The sequence below is a fragment of the Protopterus annectens genome, chromosome 7.part0, assembly GCF_019279795.1.
Source record: "Protopterus annectens isolate FY-2018-M chromosome 7.part0, PAN1.0, whole genome shotgun sequence".
NCBI classification, from domain to species: domain Eukaryota; kingdom Metazoa; phylum Chordata; order Ceratodontiformes; family Protopteridae; genus Protopterus; species Protopterus annectens.
In genome coordinates, this window is record NC_056739.1 from 500,188,874 (window position 1) to 500,210,598 (window position 21,725).

The 21,725-nt window shown below is 37.9% G+C and overlaps 1 long non-coding RNA gene across 3 annotated transcripts in view; it reads right to left on the reverse strand.

Moving 5' to 3' along the window:
- LOC122806569 overlaps positions 1-21,725 on the reverse strand; it is a 204,074-nt gene that overhangs the window by 100,459 nt on the left and 81,890 nt on the right. The gene's annotated exons all lie outside the window — the stretch shown is intronic.

A 21,725-nucleotide genomic window follows, 5' to 3' on the forward strand; every position in this document is an offset into this window, starting at 1 on the left:
TATCTATACTGCTCAGGAAGGACCATGAATCTTTACAGATGGAGGGAATATTCTTTAAATATTTTAACAAGATGTGATCAATCAGCTTAGAACTGTTGTAAGTCATAGAAAATCTGCCATCTATTAAGGCCCTCATGGGTGGGTTCTCTAAGTTCTTATGTATCTTAGGGATGCCAAACATCATAGGCACTTTTGGGAAAACTATGTCTAGAAAGTTGTACAATTCCAAATCAATTCTACCTTCTAGGTACATATCCCTGAGGTAGCCCCTAATTCTCCTATGTACACCATTCATTTCACTAATAGAGGAAGGGCAGTATGCTGGTGTGTTCAAGACAGAGAGCATTTTTTCATTATACAGAGTATTGTTAAAAATTACCAGTCCACCCCCTTTATCGGGTTTGATTACCCTGACTGGTAGAAGTTTAAAATCAGACAATGCCCTTCTCTGTTCCATAGTGATGTTGTGGTGTGCATAAGTCTTTGATATTTTATTTGGATTAGCCAAATCTCTGATATCTAGTTCACAAGTGTTTTCAAAGGCCTTTAACCCAGGATGTAGTGGGGGATTAAAGGTGCTCGGAACTTTCAGCTCAGCTCTGGGTAAAGCAATGGAATTGTTAAATAGTACATCCAAGTTCAACTTCCTGGTGTAACATTTTAAATCCAAGATGGTTTTGGTAATATCACAACCAGAACTGGGCACAAATGTGTTACCTCGGGACATGATTTCAACAAGTTCAGATGGAAGCATTGTGTCCGAGAAGTTATATATTTTAAAGTCACCTTTCTGGTTGAATTGAATGCGTAAGTGTGGACTCACACTGTCAGCACACTCTAAATTAGTGTGGGTCAGAGTTAGTTGTTCCGAGTTCTGCTCCTCGTCTGATATTGACGTTGTGGGAGTTGTCCTAAAAAATCATTGTTGTTACCGAGGTTTGGACTGAAGTTGTTGTTCCTGGACTTAGCATTGTTATTAGGAAACTTTCCATTTTGCCTGTCAGTTCTTTTAGTGTTAGACCCATGCTGGTTGAAATCAACAAATTGGTTAGCAGAAGTAGAAGGGACCACGTCAGAATCAAACCTGTCAAGGCTATCAACTCCAGAAGTGTGCGCGGACTGTAATTTAGGGAATGCACATTGATGACTGTAGGCATCCCTGTCCCTGTTTAGTTTTTTGACTTTGTTCTGCTTCAATTTAGACATAAGCCCCTCAATGCTTATGAAAGTCCGGTCATATTCTACTTTAAAACGCAAAAAATTAATGTCCATTTTAATAGTGTTATCAAGTAATTTGATCTCATCTGTCAAAAAATTGATATTGAGGGAATAGTGTTTTATTAGCAGTTCCAAAAGTTGTGCCCCTTGTCTTGAAAAGAGTGTGACCAAATCAGTCAAAAAATCAGGCCCCTGGATCAAGCCTGAAGGCGTGAAGGAAGAACGAAGACCTTTGGGCACTATGTTCTCATTTAAACATTGCTGGAAGTAAGAGACTTCCAGCTGTAGTTTCTTTAGTTTAACCATTTTAACATCAAGTTGTTTTAAGTTGCTTAAAATGGTATCGTAAGAGTTAGACTCACCACTAGAAGCCGGTCGATCCATACCCGTCACCCCAGGAAACGAAAATGCTTCAAGGTTGTTAATCCACTGGGAGATCGATGGAACGCCAATAAGCTCCCTGTTGTTGCTGTTGGCCTTCTGTTGTTCTCCGGTCCTCGGCTGTCTATCCCTGCCTTCTGGAACGGGCAATACCGATGCTACAGATTGTTCACCCTGATCAGTGATGATAGAAATAGGTGGGCCACTTGGAAATAGCTGGCCAGCTGGTATACTGTTCCGTGAAGAATAAGTTGTATTGCTGTTCTCATATGCATCCATCCGAGTGTTCAGTGCGTCTATTTTTTGTGAAAGCATTAAAAGCAACCTGTTAGTGTCAGAGCTAGAGTTCTGAAGGATGTCATCCGGTTGGACACCTTCCGACTGGAAGATTGTAGGTGTACTAGGACTGCTCATACTCCCCGAAGCCAAAGACCAAAGACAGACTGGGGAAAAACGGCAAATAAACCACAAGAGAAAAATCGGAGAGCAGCAGTACGTAGTACAACCAGGAAGTCACTCTGTAAACAGATGCTTGAAAAATAACTGAACGTGGATTTTTTAACGCAGGTTTATTGTTTAAAATAATAGCGTTTTCGCTGACAAACCAAAAGCAGCTTCTTCAGAAAATAGAATAAACAGTTTGGCGCCGAGGCTTCCATTTAAAAACAAGACATGTCATAATGACATCACTGCTACATCCACAATTCTAATTTAAAGACACACTGATGTATTACTGAAGTGAAAATTCAGATGGGCTAAAAAACTGTATCCAGCTCTTAAAGTATACCTCATAAAACAATATAAACGAAACACATATATAAAAATGTTGAAGTACCAAACAATGTCAAATATCACAAAAACAAAAATAAAATTGAACATTTAAATTAAGGAAATTTTGTTATTTTGACTGATTCAAAGCGTCATCAGTACTAAAGTGACACGTTGCTCATCAAGTAGTAATCAAAGTGGAGAACGCTCCAAAAACAGTAAAGAAAGTAAAATCATGTACACAGATTATAAATTAGTGAGACTATGTTATTTAATGATCTAATTCATTATTTTTTACCAGCTGGCCAGCTATTTCCAAGTGGCCCACCTATTTCTATCATCACTGATCAGGGTGAACAATCTGTAGCATCGGTATTGCCCGTTCCAGAAGGCGGGGATAGACAGCCGAGGACCGGAGAACAACAGAAGGCCAACAGCAACAACAGGGAGCTTATTGGCGTTCCATCGATCTCCCAGTGGATTAACAACCTTGAAGCATTTTCGTTTCCTGGGGTGACGGGTATGGATCGACCGGCTTCTAGTGGTGAGTCTAACTCTTACGATACCATTTTAAGCAACTTAAAACAACTTGATGTTAAAATGGTTAAACTAAAGAAACTACAGCTGGAAGTCTCTTACTTCCAGCAATGTTTAAATGAGAACATAGTGCCCAAAGGTCTTCGTTCTTCCTTCACGCCTTCAGGCTTGATCCAGGGGCCTGATTTTTTGACTGATTTGGTCACACTCTTTTCAAGACAAGGGGCACAACTTTTGGAACTGCTAATAAAACATTATTCCCTCAATATCAATTTTTTGACAGATGAGATCAAATTACTTGATAACACTATTAAAATGGACATTAATTTTTTGCGTTTTAAAGTAGAATATGACCGGACTTTCATAAGCATTGAGGGGCTTATGTCTAAATTGAAGCAGAACAAAGTCAAAAAACTAAACAGGGACAGGGATGCCTACAGTCATCAATGTGCATTCCCTAAATTACAGTCCGCGCACACTTCTGGAGTTGATAGCCTTGACAGGTTTGATTCTGACGTGGTCCCTTCTACTTCTGCTAACCAATTTGTTGATTTCAACCAGCATGGGTCTAACACTAAAAGAACTGACAGGCAAAATGGAAAGTTTCCTAATAACAATGCTAAGTCCAGGAACAACAACTTCAGTCCAAACCTCGGTAACAACAATGATTTTTTAGGACAACTCCCACAACGTCAATATCAGGCGAGGAGCAGAACTCGGAACAACTAACTCTGACCCACACTAATTTAGAGTGTGCTGACAGTGTGAGTCCACACTTACGCATTCAATTCAACCAGAAAGGTGACTTTAAAATATATAACTTCTCGGACACAATGCTTCCATCTGAACTTGTTGAAATCATGTCCCGAGGTAACACATTTGTGCCCAGTTCTGGTTGTGATATTACCAAAACCATCTTGGATTTAAAATGTTACACCAGGAAGTTGAACTTGGATGTACTATTTAACAATTCCATTGCTTTACCCAGAGCTGAGCTGAAAGTTCCGAGCACCTTTAATCCCCCACTACATCCTGGGTTAAAGACCTTTGAAAACATTTGTGAACTAGATATCAGAGATTTGGCTAATCCAAATAAAATATCAAAGACTTATGCACACCACAACATCACTATGGAACAGAGAAGGGCATTGTCTGATTTTAAACTTCTACCAGTCAGGGTAATCAAACCCGATAAAGGGGGTGGACTGGTAATTTTTAACAATACTCTGTATAATGAAAAAATGCTCTCTGTCTTGAACACACCAGCATACTGCCCTTCCTCTATTAGTGAAATGAATGGTGTACATAGGAGAATTAGGGGCTACCTCAGGGATATGTACCTAGAAGGTAGAATTGATTTGGAATTGTACAACATTCTAGACATAGTTTTCCCAAAAGTGCCTATGATGTTTGGCATCCCTAAGATACATAAGAACTTAGAGAACCCACCCATGAGGGCCTTAATAGATGGCAGATTTTCTATGACTTACAACAGTTCTAAGCTGATTGATCACATCTTGTTAAAATATTTAAAGAATATTCCCTCCATCTGTAAAGATTCATGGTCCTTCCTGAGCAGTATAGATAGTATAGTGTACAACCCTGAATTCAATTTCCTCACAATAGATGTGGTTGACCTATACACATCAATACCACATCAGGAAGCTACCGAGTGGGTGGGTCTTAAATTAAAAGATCTGGGTGCCACGCATAATGAAATCAGTATAGTCACAGAATTACTGGACATTGTCCTTGATTCTAATTTTTTCATTTTCAATGAAAGAATCTTTCTACAGAAACAAGGCATAGCCATGGGCTCCCCATGTGGGGCCAGTGTGGCCAATATTTTTATGGCCTTTTGGGAATCTAAGTTCATCTTACCAAACCCTTCCTTTAAGGAACAGATATGCTTTTACACTTGCTATCTAGACAACATTTTCATCTTGTTTAAAGGAAATAAGGTTGAAGCGGATTCCTTAGTAGATTTTATGAACTGTACTACCACCTTTCTGAAATTTACATCAACTTTTTCGGATAAAGTCATTGACTACTTAGATGTGAAGCTAAATAAAGATGACACTGCTAGAATGTACTTTTCCAAAGTGTTTAGGAAACCTACACATTGTAATTCCCTTTTACACTACACTAGTCAGCACCCTTTCAAACAAAAGAGGGCCACAGTTAAAGGCCAGTTTGTCAGGGCAGTACGAATGTGCAACTCTGATTTAGCTTTCAGTGAAGAATGTCTGTTCTTTAAGAGTCAATTTCTAAATAGAGGGTACCCGACCTCATTGATTGAGGAAATCATTACAGAAATAGAAATAAAAAAAGCTAGAGGTATCTTCAAACCTCTTCTTAAACTTAAGGTAGACCAATTACTGAGCCCTGTAGAACATACACAAGTTCGTGTTGACCAATTTTCACCACATAATTCTACGCCACCTGAATTCTTGGTTAAACACAATTTAGTGTCTAGCTTCATTACTGTTTTCAGTAACGACACAGGGAAAATTTGTAAAATTCTAAACAAGAATTGGGACTTGATTAGGAACGATATAGACCTTTTTGAAAAATTGGGCCCATTTCCTAGAGTTATTTTTAGAAAAGGTAGGAACCTTAAGGAGCTTATGCAAGGCAGACATGAACTTAGCTTCATGAGACTTAAAGGGTCTACAACATGTGGCTCTTGTAACTGGTGTCACTGTTTAAAAACAGGCGCTTCCTTTACTGTCAATGATAGTAAATACCTGATAAGACATACCATCAATTGCAATACAAAATCAGTGATTTATGGAGCTTTCTGCCACAATTGTCCTGCTTTTTACATTGGCAAGACGGATCGTAAATTCCGTCAACGTATATACGAACACGTTTACGCCATCAGGACAAACAAACAGGAAAATGCCTTAGCTAGGCATATTGAGAAATTTCCTGACCACAAATTTTCTTTCATGGGGATCGACCATGTACCCCCTAGTATCAGAGGGGGCCCACTGTCTTTACTACTTGAACTACACGAACTGGAATGGCAGATCAGGCTTAATGCCTTTCATCACCCTGGGCTCAATGAGAATTGTAACATCTCAGTATTACTAAAAATGAGAAGTTACATTAAATAGAGTTTGAGGTATAGACTACTACAATTACGATAGAAGGTCTTTTTACTTTTACTTTTCTACTTGTTTTATTTTATAAATTAAATAGTGTGAGATTATTTTATTTCATTATTTTTTATTACTATTTTCTATCACTATTAAATAATGAATTAGATCATTAAATAACATAGTCTCACTAATTTATAATCTGTGTACATGATTTTACTTTCTTTACTGTTTTTGGAGCGTTCTCCACTTTGATTACTACTTGATGAGCAACGTGTCACTTTAGTACTGATGACGCTTTGAATCAGTCAACATAACAAAATTTCCTTAATTTAAATGTTCGATTTTATTTTTGTTTTTGTGATATTTGACATTGTTTGGTACTTCAACATTTTTATATATGTGTTTCGTTTATATTGTTTTATGAGGTATACTTTAAGAGCTGGATACAGTTTTTTAGCCCATCTGAATTTTCACTTCAGTAATACATCAGTGTGTCTTTAAGTTAGAATTGTGGATGTAGCAGTGATGTCATTATGACATGTCTTGTTTTTAAATGGAAGCCTCGGCGCCAAACTGTTTATTCTATTTTCTGAAGAAGCTGCTTTTGGTTTGTCAGCGAAAACGCTATTATTTTAAACAATAAACCTGCGTTAAAAAATCCACGTTCAGTTATTTTTCAAGCATCTGTTTACAGAGTGACTTCCTGGTTGTACTACGTACTGCTGCTCTCCGATTTTTCTCTTGTGGTTTATTTGCCGTTTTTCCCCAGTCTGTCTTTGTTCTTAAAAAAAAAAAGTTTGCTTGATTTCAGACTTGATGTTCTGGTAAACTTGAGATGAATGCTTATAATGACCAAGTGCATAAAGTTTATTTCAGTATGACATGAATATGCTTTTAACAGTACACATTGTGACATATCTGACAATATTGCATTAATGCCATTTATCTAAAGTAACTCGTGTAGCAATTCTTCTAAATACTATACTTTATATGTAGAACAGCAATTTTCAGTAAAAGTTTCAATGATATATACCATTTTTGAGCTTTACTAACAGAATCCTTCCTCTGTTATTATTTGTGCTCTAGTAATTTGCTCAGATTAGAATCTATATTTGTGCTATATTATGTTATATTTTGCTTTATGATTTATGCTATTTGCTTATTCTGATGAGTAAAAATCTGTGACAGGGTACGGAACAAGAGATGATATGCAAATTTCTATGTACATGAGACTTTTTCATAACAGTTTCTGCATTTTTGTTATGTACACTGGCTTGCCATATATATATATATATATATATATATATATATATATATGTGTGTGTGTGTGTGTGTGTGTGTGTGTGTGTGTAACTCAGAAGACAAAAAGTTCACACAGACAAACCATTCATTAAAAACTGCAAGAAAAAATCCAGCCAAGCTAGAGATTTCACTGTCTTATACCTTACACCTCCAATAATTGAGAGGCTTCCCTGAAAAGAGGATATATGCAAAATAACTCCTTAAAGGCATATAGTGTTTTACCTACATGGCTTGTAAATGCTCATGACATTTTATTTTTTAAGTATTTATTGTTACATTAAGGCCAATAAAGCCAAGTCCACTAGCTGTGGAAATGTTATAGATATATAAATGTGTGTATGTATATATATATATATATATATATATATATATATATATATATATATATATATATATATATATATATATCTATATAAAGAGAGAGGGGGGAGCAAAAGTCTGTCAAAAATGTATGATAAAGTTGTTTGTAAGTTCCCCAGCTAAATGTTTAATGCTTAATAGGCAAGAAAAATTGTTATGTATTGAATGAAACATTCGTGAAAATATTTTAATCCAACATCCGGAAAAGAATGGATATGGTGGATAACAGCAATTGCATCAATACATTAAGAATGAAAAAGACAGGTAGTACTTGTTTGAGAGAAAAAAATAAGCCTTATTGCCTTTATCAAAGTAAAATGTTTCCAGATATTCTGTAGGTAAAATGCTTTATTATGTATTACCATTGCCTGCAATGTTGCTATGGCACATAATAAGAAATGTATATATGCGTTCTCCCTTTTTTGCAAAAATCAGTGACTGAAGCATAAATGATGTTCATGGTTTGAAAATTCTCAACTCTATTCTATTCATTAATGCTTTGGATATTATAAGAAAATATATAAAGAGCATAAAAGGTTAAAGAAAGCAAAGTAGAAAGAATAATAAAAATCAAAATACACAATCATTCTTAATTTGTGGTTAAAATGCGTGAATGCTTAAGTTCGAAATTTGGTGATTTTTTTCTTCTCACTTTTCTTTCTTAAATTCTCTGGAACAAAAATTTGACAGCAACATTCAATACTCACTGTTTCAATTTATGTTCAGAGATCAACCAAAAATATGGTCATCTGTGCAGAAGCATGAAGGTGTGGATGTTTTATAGTATAGTACAAAGTCAATGTTATGTTGAGTTAGTAGGATATTTGCTTAGTGTTTCCTAGAATATGGAATCATTTAATTCAATGATGTGCTTAGTGAATTTCTATTATACTGACCCATTTACATTTTCTATTGTTTCTTACACTATACACTTCCATTCATTACTGTACAAAGTTACTTTTTATTAAAAGTCGCACAAGAAGGAACAGTATATTTCAAACAGAATTTGTACTTCTTTTCACAGAGCATTTAAGCAATCAACATATTAATTCTGGAAGTAAAATGTTAGCACTAATAATTATATCTTTAAACATTGATGGATTAAATAGTTATAACAGAGGAAAACTGTATAAATGTCTTGCAGCCAATAAAACGGATACTGTATTCCAAAACAAAGCACATCTACTAGAGAGAGACATACAGAAAAAATATTTAAGTAGTATACAATCCTAATAAATTCCTTCAGTTAAAAAAAAAAAAAAAAAAAAAAAAAAAAACAGTGGAACTACTTGTTTGTGGATAAATAAGGAAATTATACAACAGATCATTTATTCCTATAATGACATCAAAGTAATTTTGCAATGACTGAATAACAGAGAACCCGAATTACACTAACATATAGGTACTTGAAACCAGGACATGGAGTAATGTACATAAAAGTATTAGAAGTATTATTAGAGTACATGAAAGATAATGCAATCATGTGATGACTTTAATTGTATACTAAACAAAGAAGACGCTAGTGCAAAGAAGCAATGCATATTTTAGCATTTGCCAAAACATTAATAAAGTGGGCCATTGCTCAAACAATATGTTTAAATGACTTTGTTGAACAATGTTCTTTGTTTTTACACACACACTATTCTATTTTTGGGACCTAAATGTATATTGAAATAATTTACACTTCTAATTTTATTTTTTTTATTTTATTTTTTCATTTAGGATTGACATGCAGGCAACAGTACAGAAATACATACTGGATCGGTCGAGGCCCGGGTTAACAACAACCGCCACCAGTACTGTTGGCCAACAGGGTGCTGGTGGAAATTGGGCTACTGTTGGCGAAGGAGGAGAAAAGGGGGAAGACATGCCCGAAGGCAGGTAAAGGCTAGGACTGTGATAGTGAGGGTCGGAACTTTGAATGTTGGCAGTATGACTGGTGTAGGGAGAGAAGTAGCTGATATGATGGACCGAAGGAAGGTTGGTATATTGTGTGTACAAGACACCAGATGGAAGGGGAGCAAGGCTAGGTGTATTGGAGGTGGTTTTAAATTGTTTTATCATGGTGTGGATAGGAGGAGAAATGGTGTAGGCATTATCCTGAAGGAACAGTATGCAAAGAGTGTTTTGGAGGTGAAAATAGTGTCGGATAGAGTGATGTTTATGAAGCTGGAAATTGATGGTGTAATGATTAATGTTGTTAGTGCATATGCTCCACAAGTTGTGTGTGTGATGGATTAGAAAGAAAAATTTTGGAGTGAGTTGGATGAAGTGGTGATGACTGTACCCAAGGGTGAGAGACTGGTGATTGGAGCAGATTTAAATGGGCATGTTGGTGAAGGAAACAGAGGGGATGAGGAAGTGATGGGTAGGTATGGTGTTAAGCAAAGGAATGCAAAAGGTCAGATGGTAGTGGATTTTGCGAAAAGGATGGACATAGCTGTGATGAATATGTATTTTAACAAGAGGGAGGAGCATACGGTGACATACAAGAGTGGAGAAAGATGCACACAGGTGGATTATATCATATGTAGAAGGGCCAGTCTGAAGGAGATTGGAGACTGTAAAGTGTAGTTAGGCAGCATAGGATGGTGGTTTGTAGGATGACATTGGTGATCAAGAAGAGGAGGATGAGTGTGAGGGCAGCACCAAGGATCAAATTGTGAAAATTGAAAAAGGGTAATTGTGAGGTGATGTACAGGGAAGAGTTAAGACAGGCACTGGGTGGCAGTGAAGAGTTACCGAATAGCTGGGTAACTACAGCAGAGCTAGTAAGAGAGATGGCTAGAAAGGTGCTTGGTGTGACATGTGGAAAGAGGAAGGAGGACAAGGAGACCTGGTGGTGGAATGAAGAAGTACAGGAGAATATACAGAGAAAGAGGTTGGTGAAGAAGAAGTGGGATTGTCAAAGAGATGAAGAAAGTAGACAAGAGTATAAGGAGATGAGGTGCATGGCAAAGACAGAGGTGGCGAAGGCTAAGGATAAGGCATACGGAGAGTTGTATAAAAGGTTGGACACTAAGGAGGGAGCAAAGGACCTGTACCGATTGGCTAGACAGAGGGACTGAGCTAGTAAAGATGTGCAGCAGGTAAGGGTGATAAAGGATAATGAGGGAAACGTACTCACAAGCGAGGAGAATGTGTTGAGCAGATGGAAAGAGTACTTTGAGGGGCTGATGAATGAAGAGAATGAGAGGGAGAGAAGGTTGGATGATGTGGGGATAGTGAATCATGAAGTGCAATAGATTAGTAAGGAGGAAGTAAGGATAGCTATGAAGAGATGAAGAATGGAAAGGCTGTTGGTCCAGATTACATACCTGTGGAAGCATGGAGGTGTTTAGATGAAATGGCAGTGGAGTTTTTAACTAGATTGTTTAATGAAATCTTGGAAAGTGAGAGGATGCCTGAGGAATGGAGAAAAAGTGTTTTGCTACTAAATTTTAAGAATAAGGGTGATGTGCAGAGCTGTAGTAACTACAGAGGGATTAAACTGATCAATCACAGCATGAAGTTATGGGAACCAGTAGTGGAAGCTAGGTTAAGAAGGGAGGTGATGATTAGTGATCAGCAGTATGGTTTCATGCCAGGAAAGAGCACTACAGGTGCAATGTTTGCTCTGAGAGTGTTGATGGAGAAGTACAGAGAAGGTCAGAAGGAGTTGCATTGTGTCTTTGTGGATTTAGAGAAAGCATATGACAGGGTGCCTAGAGAGGAGTTGTGGTATTGTATGAGGAAGTCGGGAGTGTCAGAGAAGTATGTAAGAGTGGTACAGGATATGTATGAGGGTAGTGTGACAGTAGTGAGGTCTGCGGTGGGAGTGACGGATGCGTTTAAGGTGGAGGTGGGATTACATCAAGGATCAGCTCTGAGCCCTTTCTTATTTGCAATGGTGATGGACAGGTTGACAGACGAGATCAGACAGGAGTCCCCGTGGACTATGATGTTTGCAGATGACATTGTGATCTGTAGTGAGAGTATGGAACAGGTGGAGGAGACCCTGGAGAAGTGGAGATATGCTCTAGAGAGAAGAGGAATGAAGGTCAGCAGGACTAAGACAGAATATATTTGTGCTAATGAGAGGGAGGATAGAGGAATGGTGAGGATGCAGGGAGTAGAGGTGGCGAAGGTTGATGAGTTTAAGTACTTGGGATCAACAGTTCAGAGTAATGGTGAGTGTGGAAGAGAGGTGAAGAAGAGAGTACAGGCAGGATGGAGTGGGTGGAGAAGAGTGTCAGGAGTGATTTGTGACAGACGAGTACCAGTAAGAGTGAAAGGGAAGGTCTACAAGAGGGTAGTGAGACCAGCTACGTTATATGGGTTGGAGACAGTGGCACTGACAAAAAGGCAGGAGTCAGAGCTTGACATGGCAGAGTTGAAGATATTAAGATTTGCACTGGGTGTGACGAGGATGGACAGGATTAGGAATAAGTATATTAGAGGGTCAGCCCAGGTTGGAAGGTTTGGAGACAAAGCCAGAGAGGCAAGATTACATTGGTTTGGACATGTGCTGAGGAGGGATGCAGAGTATATTGGGAAAAAGATGCTAAGGATGAAGCTGCCAGGTAACAGGAAAAGAGGAAGGCCTAAGATAAGGTTTATGGATGTGGTGAGAGAGGACATGCAGGTGGTTAACGTGACCGAGCAAGATGCAGAGAACAGGAAGAAATGGAAACAGTTGATCTGCTGTGGCAACCCCTAATGGCAGCAGCTGAAAGAAGAAGAAGAAGATTTAAGTTTGATGACCGGGGAAGTCCACTGGGCCAAGAAAAGCCCGTTTTCAGTGGAGGCCTGGGGAGAAAAGCTCCACAATAATTGCAAGTTACATTTCACATGTTACAAAAGGGCATAGTTCATACAGCTAATTAAACATTTACAGATATTTGCAATTGTCTTGGCACAATGTTACAAAAATGAAAAGACATAATTCAATAAAGAAATTTGGGTGCATTGCGACAGGATTTGAGTTTGAGGAGAAGTCTTTTTATACTGTTTGTGGGGATGGGCTTGAGGCAGAAGGATGTGGAGGAAGATTGATGATTGGGGTGGTGGTTGGGGCAGGAAGGGGTGGTGGTGGAGGAGGGGGTGGGAAGGAGGCTGATAGTTTAGCTATGCAGTCTATGAAGAATGATTTGAACTGGCTGGCTCTTTCAAGGTTGGAGAGGTTAGGGTCTGAGCAGGGGTTTTCTTTGTTGCCAGAATGCAGCATGGATGAGATGGAGAACCAGAATTGTTTTGGATTTGTTGAGTGCAAGGACTGGAGTTTGGAGTAGTGGGCTTTGCAGGCTTTAATTATTAGTTTTTTTGTGGAGTTTCATAGTTGCTTATACTCCAGGAGGGTGTTAGGGTTTTTATGATTTTGATATTGTTTTCATTTTTTATCCCTTTGGTGCAAGGCTAGTTTAATATCTTTTGATAACCATGGGCAGGAATTGGTTTTGATGTGTTTGGTTCAAAGAGGGGCTTGCTGATTGAGAAAGGTTAAGAATGAGTGGTTGAAGTAGGAAACAGCATCATCTAGAGGAAGGGTTTTTAGAGGGGACCAGTCAGTATGCTTTAAGCTTTCGGAGAAAGTTAGAGGGTTGAAAGAGGAAAGGTTGCGGGTTTGGATGTAGTGGTGTTGTTTATGCAGTGGAGATGGGAGGCATTCGGCGAAGGCTGGTAGGTGATCGCTGAGAGGATCAGGTAATGTTCTGGCTTTGGTGATAAGGTTCGGGTGAGTTGTTAGGATCTAGTCAATGATGGTACCAGAGGTACCATCTTTATTTGGTCTAGTTGGAGATTGTATTAGTTGGGAGATGTTATACAGGTTGATTGTGTGGGATGGGGCTTCATTGTTAATAGTATTCCAGTTGATGTTGGTATCACCGAGTGTATAGGTTTCATTTTTTATATTGGAGGAGAACCAGGACAGGATGTTTTCAAGAGTTTTGATATTATCACCAGGGGGAATATAGAGGACAGTGATACATATGGACTTGTGGTTGTTTATTTTTAGTAAACCTATTATAATTTCAGTGTTGGCAAAGGTTGGTATTTTATTGGGTTAATTATTGCTACTCCACCTCCTTTTTTGTGGGCTCTGTCATTTCAATTGATTTGGAAACCTGATGGTAGGATTTTGCTATCTTTTGTATAGGTTTTCAGCCAGGTTTCACAAATGGCGGTAATGTCGGGGTGGTTATGGGAAAGCTAGGCATGGAGGTTAGGGATTTTGTTTTTTAGACTTTGTGCATTAAGTGTTGTAAGGGGAATGGACTTTGAGTTTGTGGGTTGAGTGGAGGGTTTGGTGAGATTGATGTTAGAGATGGGTCCGGGATTGGGGTGGATGTCGCCGGCTAGTGAGAGAGAGATGTGGTGGAGTAGAAGTATGAGGCAATGTGTTGGGCAAGGGTAGCTTGAGTTGGGTGAGGGTAGTGATTTTCTGGTACCACATTTAAGAGGGGAGTACAGGAATGATTTGAATTCCAAAGATTGACTATGTTAACGTAATCTCATGTCTCTTATCTAAACATAATGTTATTACTCTTAAACTGACTATGAATTATAAATAGATACAAAATAAAGTAGTAGTTAATAGAATAGAAATATTTAGAAATTAAGAATTGGATACAGAAACAATATCTCAGTCATTGCTCTTAACCTCTTAGCATAAGAACCAGTATTTTGGATATACAAAAGCAGATATATAAACTAATGGAGACAAAAGCCCAAAAAACAGGGACAGATTTTAACTATTGCTCTTATATACATGGAAAGTTGCTAGAATAATAGAGTTTGCATTCCCATGTGTTTTCTAAAGGGCATGAAGTTTAAAACTCAAATGGTTTTAATTATTTAGTGTCTGCACTCCTCAACAATGTAATAAGATAGACACACATTTTTATGACTAACAGACTAAATATATATGTGAAAATTCAGGACATTCTACAAAATGTGGGACAATTGACAGAATTGGTCTTAATTAATATTAAAGAGGTATTTGTATGGATTTTCTTTGGATACATTTTATTGTAAAGCTACTACTACTTTATGTTGGGGAGAAATAAAAAATGATTTCAAATACAAGAAGACTTAAATGTTGCTAGGCTAATAGCTTAAAAGAGAAAGTGTTCTTTATTTTTACTCTTTAGGCCTTAAACAGTAAATGCCAACTAATATTGAAATATATACTAGCAACAACATTAGAAAAGGTAAAATGGTTATCATACTCTTTAGCTCAGAAAGGTATACATGTGTTGGCATCCGTTTCTAAGATTATAACTCCATCAACACCAACAGCAAGGTTTACTATTAACCAGAGGTGCTCCATCAAATCAAATGAAGTACATTCAGTAGTTATGAAGAAAGAAAAAAAAAACAGAGACAAAATGATTTTATTTGTATTTAAATGATATTATAAAAGTATTAATGAAGAAAACAGTGGGTGGGGCTGGATATAAAAACAAGAGATTTTTTAATATATGAATTAAACAAGTAAATTATCAAACTGAACATTACATTTCTCTTAAAACCTATAAATATTTTGGGTTCCATACACTAGATCGAATTTTCACTAATTCGAAATAGTGCATGGAATGCTCACTGCAGCGAAAGTGCACTTAATCGAAAGTGCACTTACGCGAAGTTCAGTACAACAAACGGGTGTTGTACTGAACTTCTGTGCAGTACTCACAGACCTTAGGGTTAGGGCATGGGTCATGGTAAGAGGATAGCCCATGCCCTAACCTTAAGGTCTGTGACAACTGCAGCGCAGTGAAGGACATAGCAATGTCCTCCACTATGGTGTGATAGTCATGAACATTAGGGTTAGGGCATGGGTTAGGGTAAGGGGATAGCTTTACTAACTATCCCCTTACCCTAACCTGTACCCTAACCCTAGGTCCTTGACTATCGCACCATAGTGGAGGACATAGCTTGTTTTTTATGTTTTCTACTGTGCTGTGGTGTTTTCGGTGAAGTGCACTTATGCAAAAGTTCACTTTCGTTAAAGTGAACTTTCGCAGAAGTGAAGCTTCCTATTACAAGTTCGAAGTAGTGAACTTTCGTTCTTGTAATAGGAATCCAAATATTTCACATAAAAATGAGCAAATTAAAATAGAAGAAAAAAAATAATGCTTCAGAAAATGAAATACTTGCTGAATTATATATGAAATATTTTCTAAAATTGTATTAATTTGTTAAAATGTTTTTTTAAAGTACAAATTATATTATTCTTATTTCTTTGTAACATATATGAGCTATCCTATTATTAAACAATGATAGGGACCAAAACCTCAATTCATCTTGTAAAATTATCTCATTACTAAGCAAAGATTATGACAATTTTATGTCAACTTTATCTAAAAAGACTAAAATAATACTGCCAATTTGGATATACAAAACCAAGTTGGATTAATAACTAGTAGACAACCACAAGGTAATATTAAAATAATAATGTATGTGCAATCAGTTTGTGTTATTAATTATCTAGCTTAATCAGTTACTAGTCTGGGCAATGAAGAGGCTTTCAATTCTTTAAATTGGATATATTTATTTACAGCTCTAGACAGAACTAGTTTTCCAAACTTATAAATGAAATAACATAACTATATGGCGATTCTTTCTCTTATGTTAAGATACACATTTATGTTTTACAACTTATTAAAATGGCAACAGGAGCCAAAATGGGTTGTCTTCTTTCAACTCTCCTATTCTCTTCAGCAATGTAGCTGTTAACAAATTTTAGGCCAGATTCACGAACACCTACACTAAGTATGCACTAAGTGTACACTGTTCTGACTGAATAGACAACGCAAGCTTAACTCCCACCTTCTTCCTCCTAATTTTAATTTTCCTACTGATTTTCTTGTGGTCTTAAATATCAAGGATGAATTCATAGAGGTTACTACAAGCTGTAGACTGAGTGAATAGATAGTACAAAAATGTTCTTGAATACAGAACGTGTATGGCCTACATATAAGCACATATAATTTTAACTGGGAAAGTAACAGATTAAAATATTTAGGAGTTTTAATAACTATGCCTAGTGCAATTGGTTTGTTGTTCCACAGTTTAGTGACATAACTTGAATAGAGTGAGTCACCAGCTATGGTTTTGGATTTACGAGAAATTAATAGACATTTATTTCCTGAGCAAAGTTCCCTTGTAAGTGAGTAGTGCTGGAGATTGTTGTTTAAAGAAGGACAATTTTGGGGTTTATAAATTAGGTTATGTGCAGTCACTAGTTTTGTATAGGAGAGATGTGCAGCAACCACAAAGATCAGGAGAACCACCAATGTAAAAAAAATTGTAATGTTTCAATATAAGCACCTCCACTATACAACCTTCTAGGAGTTTATTAAATTGGGATCTTCTGGCCTTCATGGTTGCCATTTATCGGTTGGTGTTGCTGTCATTGGTGTAATACAGTGATGTGTTCTGGATGGAAGGTTAGTTCTAAAATCAGTTATTTTGTTATAGCATGCATCTAGTTTCTTCATATGTGCAGAGTGCAGGTTAATAAGAACAGGAGCTGCATAAAGGAGTGATGGGAGAAGACAGGATGAAGCTATGGTTTTCCTATCAGATTCCAAGATATGGAATAGGTCAATAAAGTGCACCATGTTTTTGGTGTGTTTTTTTAATAGCTTTAAGAATATAATGCTCAAAGTTTAGGTTTTCCTCAACAGTAACACCCAGCAATTTGGTATGTGATACTGTATCTATTGTAGTATTGTCTTTTGATGTAATGCTAAAGCTTTGATTTTGGTTTTGGTACTGTTTTGGTATGAGTAGCATTAAACATGGTTTACTTTCCATTTAGTATTAGGTCGGAGATCTGTAACCATGAAGCAACAGATGAGAAGGTCTCTGAGTGACCCGCTGAAGGTATAGTACATCACGAGATTAGCAGATAAGGGTAGAGTCATCTGTGTATTACACTATGCTGGCATGCTTGGTTCCAGTGTGGACATCATTTCTAGAGATTTTAAACAGTAATAATCCTAGGCCTGATCCTTGAGAAAAACCAACAGAGACAGGGGGAAATGCAGACTGTTTGTTTTGCCATTTTACAATGTGTGGCCTATTTGATAGGTAGATCTGAAACCATATCAAGGATGAGTAATCAAGTCCTAAACAAGAGAGTTTGGTTGGTAATTTTTGAGGAGAAACTCTAACAAAGCCATTAGATACATGTAAGAGAAGAGAAGAGAAGAGAAGAGAAGAGACAAGGGTACATGTACATCTTTGAGAGTTTATGGTGTTAGAGAAACTGAAAAGGGAAATGTTTCTGTTATGGTTGGAACAGAAACCATGCTGAGTTTGAGAAAGAAGATTATTGCTGCTGAGGTAGTCGAGAACCTAAAAAATGGATACATAAGAAAGTGAACTAGTGATAAGCACAAACAATATGACATTCAAAAGGTAGATGGGAGGTGGCTGGAAGATAGAAGTACCACACTATCAGGAAGCAAGCAAAAATACAACAAAGAACGTGAAGAAAGTAAAGGGGGTTCATTAGATAAATCTGAAGTATAAGTCATTGAATCACTAAGAATTGAAGCCCAAAGGCTGAAAATGAAAAGAAATGAAGCACAATATATTGAACTGAATATTATTAAAGACTAAAGCATCAGAAAAAATCACACATAAGGCTGTTGCAGTACTGACACTGTCACAACTAAAACCCATAAATCCATTTTTATCCAATAGGCAAGATTCCCTTTGCTTCCATGTGGAGGAATGCTTCACCCCACACTTGCATAACTTAATATTTTGTTGATCTAAAGATACAGAACCTTGGATACAAATGCAGTATCTTCTTTGCTATGAATCCGGGTATTACTGCACTAATCTCGGAGGTTCTCTATCACTCATTTGTACTTAGATATTTTCATTTTCAACATTTTCATTCGAACAGAATATCATGTTAGGGGAAATTGTGTTCCTTTTCAGGCCACAGTGAGCTGGTGTCTTGAAATTTTGACATACGAGAGGAAAACGCCATCAGTGAACTGGTTTAGTGTAGCTGTTGTTATATGAAATAATGAGCACTATCATGGCCTTAGATAAAATGATCGTAACTAGAGAGATAGGCTCTTAGGTTAGTGAAAGCTCTTGTAGTGGATTTAATAATTTAAGGATGTTAAATTCACAGCAGAGAAGGGACACACAGATGTGCCCCTCAACAGGCTGGATAAGGAGAAAGTCACAGTTACCTGTTTGTTAGGTGCCAGAATCCACCATATCACCCATGCACTTAAGTCTCTCAACAACAGGTACTCTTTCCTAGTCCATGTTGACGTGAATGACTTGAAATGTACCTCCCTGGACTATATGAAGAGAGGGATTCACTTTATATCCTCGAAATACTGAAATGTCGAAATTCAGTATTTCTAAGCTATAAAGTCGAATTTTTAAAACCACGAAAACAAAACCGCAAAATTCAAAATCTCTCACACCGGAGATTTTGAATTTCGTGTTTCTAATGCACACACACCATCCTCCCCACACACAAACACAAGCTCTGTACTACTTAAAAGCAGGGGGGCAACCCCTCCTGCATCCCCCCACCCCCCTACTTATATAGTCTAACTCCGAGGTCGCACTGCACACAAACACACACACAACACCACCACATACGCTACATTCTGCTTGCACACACACACACACACACACATCACAGCAACAAAACACACTAACACACACGACAGCGCCTACACAAAACCCTTAACACACACACACACACACACACACACACACACACACACACACACACACACACTTACCTGAATCTGTAACCACAGCAGAACCTCAGAAGTGAGACACTCAAAACCTCCAGTATTCGAGGTTTTGAATTTCGTGTTTCTGAGCTTTTGCTCTTTTCAGGATTCCACTTTATGGGCTCGAAATACTGAATTTTTGACATTTCAGTATTTCAAGCTTCTAAAGTGAATCCAAAGAGAGACATGATCGAGTTTGCTGAATATGTTCATAGTATATTCCTAGCCTTAAGCAGCATTCTATCATCACCCAGAATGATGCCTCAATACAAAGAGAAAATGATTGACTTTAACAACTGGTTTCATTTCTGGTATTATTCCAGGGGGATCCTATACCTGACAGCCTGGGAAGACATGATTGACAAACCACAATGCTTTGCCAGAGTTGGCCTGCATCTGTCTCCATTGGGCTTCAGGCTGTTGGCAAAGGATTTTGCCTCCCTGGTAGTGCTTTTTTTAGGCAATGGCATGAGGTCAAAATGACCAACACAAAAATTTCATCCAAACACAAATTAAAGGTCATGCTGCTAAACGCTAGGAGTCCAAACATGAAACTGCATTCATTGCAAGCACTCTTAACCCTGGAAGATGCTGACATTTGTGTAGTCACAGAAACCTAATTCAAAGCTGTGGAGAGCACCCCAGCCATACCAGGTTATTCATCCTATCATACATTCAGACCCCAAACTGTGGGTAGTAAAGCAAAAAGAGGTGGAGTTGCAATATATATATATATATATGTATATATATATATATATATATATATGTATATATATATATATACATATATATATATATATATATATATATATATATATATATATATATATATATATATATATATATATATATATATATATATATATATATATATATATATATATATATATATATATATGTAAAAGACATACACACCTCTAGACTGGCCAAACAGTATGATGCACAAGAGACACTCCAGGTGCAGTTAACCATTGATAAGACCCCTATTCAAATCATAGCTAGCTACAGCCCCCAACTTTGACTCAGGATGCCCATTCCACCTATCTGGACCTGTTTGAATCTATCAAGGTTCAACCCTTTACCCTGATACTGGGCTACTTTAACTATCCAACCATAGATTGGAAGAACTACTCATGCCAAACACAAATGCCCAGAGATTCCTTGATTTTCTCAGTGCAAATGCCTTGGACCAGCTGGTTGACATCCTCAAAACAGGTGAAAATATCTTGAACTTGGTATTAACCACATAAGTGACCACTACAGCATCCCTACAGTGTCATCCTCTCTGGTAAGATCTGACCGCAAAGCGGTCACTTTCAAAATCACCATCTCCCCTGACCCCCCCCCCCCCAGCTAGGGTCAAACAAAAAACTTCTCCAAAGCTGATTACAACCTCCTGAGGGAAGGTATAAACAGTTTCACAGCCCCCTCAGCCTCCATAGGAACTGGCACATATATCCAAACCTACACCAAAGTACTATACAAGCATTTATATAGCTGCATGTAATCAGGATTACCCAGCAGGACAAAATCCACCTCCTAAAGGAAGAGTAATCATATCTGGTGGACATCTGCAATAAATAAAAGGAAAAAATGCCATCCAGGACCAAGAAGGAGCAGGTGCCTAATTGGAAACAATCTCTCCTTAGCCTGAACAAGCAAATAAGAGCACATGTGAAATCCTCCAAAGCAAACTTCAAGCCCAAATTGGCCACATCTACTAGAGACAGTCATAAGGCCTTCTTCACATATGTCCACAGTCTCAAAGGAAGCACTCAGATCTGCTCAGAACTAGTGGACAAGGACACCACATACACTAATGCCATAGATATAGCCAACCTGCTGGCTGACAGGTTCATTGAAAATGTCACCCCTCTGTCCCCCCCATCAGTAAATCGGGACATCCCCAGCACCTGCTCAGCCCACTCTTGTCTTTTGGGAGCAAGTCATCACTGCCCTCTCAAAGGCAAAAAATACAGCATCTATAGGACTGGATAACATCCCAGACTGCATCCTACATGAACTCAGGCAGGAACTTGCAGCACCATTAGGCACCCTGTTCAACCAAAGCTTGAGTACCGGCTTCACTTCAGCTGAGTGGAGGACAGCCACTATCATCCCTTTGCACAAAGGTGGAGGGTCCAGCAATCCAGGAAACTATAGACCCATCAGCCTAACTAGCCTGATCTGCAAGGCCATGGAGTGGATTATCATGGACCTCATGAACAAGGACATTGGCAACCTGCAAACTCAGTCCCACACAGTCTGGTTTCATCAAGGGAAGGACATGACT